We start from the raw sequence: 2,148 nt of genomic DNA, 5'->3' as shown, positions 1-2,148 counted from the left end.
CTTCCCTGGAGCCAAACAAGTCGCGAAACTCCATCCCAACATTATGCGCCGAAATCCGTATATATCCTTCAGTCTTCATTCGTCCCGACAGTGTGTGAAACGACGTCTCAGCGAGCATAAGTAGTAGTAGTAGTAGTAGTAGTAGTAGTAGTAGTAGCCTGTGTCTGAGCCGTCCGTGTCAAGTCTAACTCCGATCCTGTAGCGGTAACATTTGGAGAAGTTCGCCTCTCGGCAAATCCTGAAAAGGGAGGTTTGATGGAAAAGTGCTCCGGCTCCCATTGGCCAAGGAAGAGGCAAATTACTTTGCAAACATCGCCTATTATTAGCTGCTAAGCAACAGCTCACCAAAGTGGAGAGAGAGGGGGACCACCCAGGCTGCAGGGAGGGAGGGAGGAGGCTGGGTGGAGGAGGGAGGGAGGAACTCTTTCAATAAACTCTGCACTGACGCACACAGCGCGCTCTCTCTCCACCGTGGGTCCTCCGGAGCTGCAGCAAATAACCGCACATGATATCACAGCGACAGGCGCGCACACAACTCATCAGCAGCCCAATCAGTGAAAGGAGGAAAAAAAGTGGATTCAACTTTTAGTGAAGAATGTAAACACCATTCACCTTCTCTGTATGCGAGATTTACACATCTGTCAACATGTTTCATATATCGCTCCAGTGTTTGATGAGGTTTAAGAGACTAGCAATTGTTTCAGAATACCCCAAATAATGTTTTCCCCATGTCAGTGAGTGCAGTTTGTCACTGGGTGCAGGGAAGTGTGTGTGTGTGTGTTCATTGGTTTTTAACAGCTGCAACCTCACCTCTCAGGGCCAAAAGCTTCTAAAAGTAGGTTGATGGGTTTCCCTCAAACATTGGCAATAAAACCTCTTGTCTCTAAAATTAAATCATTTATAAAGATCATAAGAATTATTCCGCTCATGCATGTGTGTTTTTCATCAACACCTGAAAGAGTTCAGTGTCTGACACCCTTATCTCTTTCTTTTTGGAAAGCTTCCACGTCCTGCCATGCATGATTTCATGAGCTCAGAGAGCAGTTCACCCAAGAAGTAGAAAAAGAAAGACAGACAGAAAGAAAGAAGGTTCTCAGAGCAGATTGTTTTCTAATCGGTGAGTAGTGTCTCGGTGGTTTGCTAATGTAAGTCCTCCATTGGCCCCACTCATGACAGAATGGGGGTGAAGACTTGGTTTTGTATGTGCGTGCATTACATATGATTTAAGTATGATTTGTCATTGAAAGTGATATTTTTAAACTATAAAAATGATTTTTCATCTTTCTGAATGGTCAACAAACAGTTATTCATCAGCTGAGATACTTTGCGTTTCAAAATTCACAGATATAGGGAGTTTTGTTCAGTTTTGAGGCCTTAAGCCTCAGAACTTGATAAATCTGATCCCAGGATACTGTTGTTAACCAGACCACCTGCCCGCTGCTCCCTGCAGACATTCAGTGATACACCTACATATACACATCCATCTGTCCGAATGAAGGCAACCATACGCTCATGTCTCCAGGGTTTGGGTTAGGAGCTGGCTGCTTGGGCCAGAGCCGGGTATGGTTTTGCCTGGACTGGGTTGGGTCGGGCTGAGCGTTGGAGGGAAACGGGCAGCTGGAAGTGGGAGCTAATGTGGAATGTGAGGAATTGGGTTGTGTGGTAGGGGGCCCCCTCAAGCCTAACAAACTCAGGGAGGTCCGAGGCCTGGTCTGGAGGCCTTGGATAAATAAACCGTCTGAGATGACCATGCGCTGTGTAGATATCTGCCATCACACCGCCCTGGCTTTCAAACACAAATTGCCCGAGCCCTCTCCTCCCTCCTTCCCCCTCTCCACGTCCTGTGTCCCATATGGTCCTTCTCCCTCCATCCGTCCATCCCCTTCTCTCTCTCTCTCTGTCGTCTCTCTTGTTTCCTCTTCTCTACACTTTTCTCAACACCTCCTCTGCACTTATTTTTATTTCTGATTTTCTCCTTAACACCTTCATCTTCCCTGCCTGTTTCAGCTGCTCCTAAACCATTGCTCTTCCTCTTAGCTTTTCCCTGCCCCCTATCTCCATTCCTCCATTTCATCTCTCCCCAGTGACTCCATCCATCCGACCGTTCATCCATGCATGGCTGACTGTCTGTCCAGGGTTCTGTATGTG

The sequence above is a fragment of the Paralichthys olivaceus genome, chromosome 16 (assembly GCF_024713975.1).
Source record: "Paralichthys olivaceus isolate ysfri-2021 chromosome 16, ASM2471397v2, whole genome shotgun sequence".
Lineage (NCBI taxonomy): Eukaryota > Metazoa > Chordata > Actinopteri > Pleuronectiformes > Paralichthyidae > Paralichthys > Paralichthys olivaceus.
The sequence above is the reverse complement of the archived record's forward strand: the minus strand, read 5'-3'. Positions refer to the sequence as shown.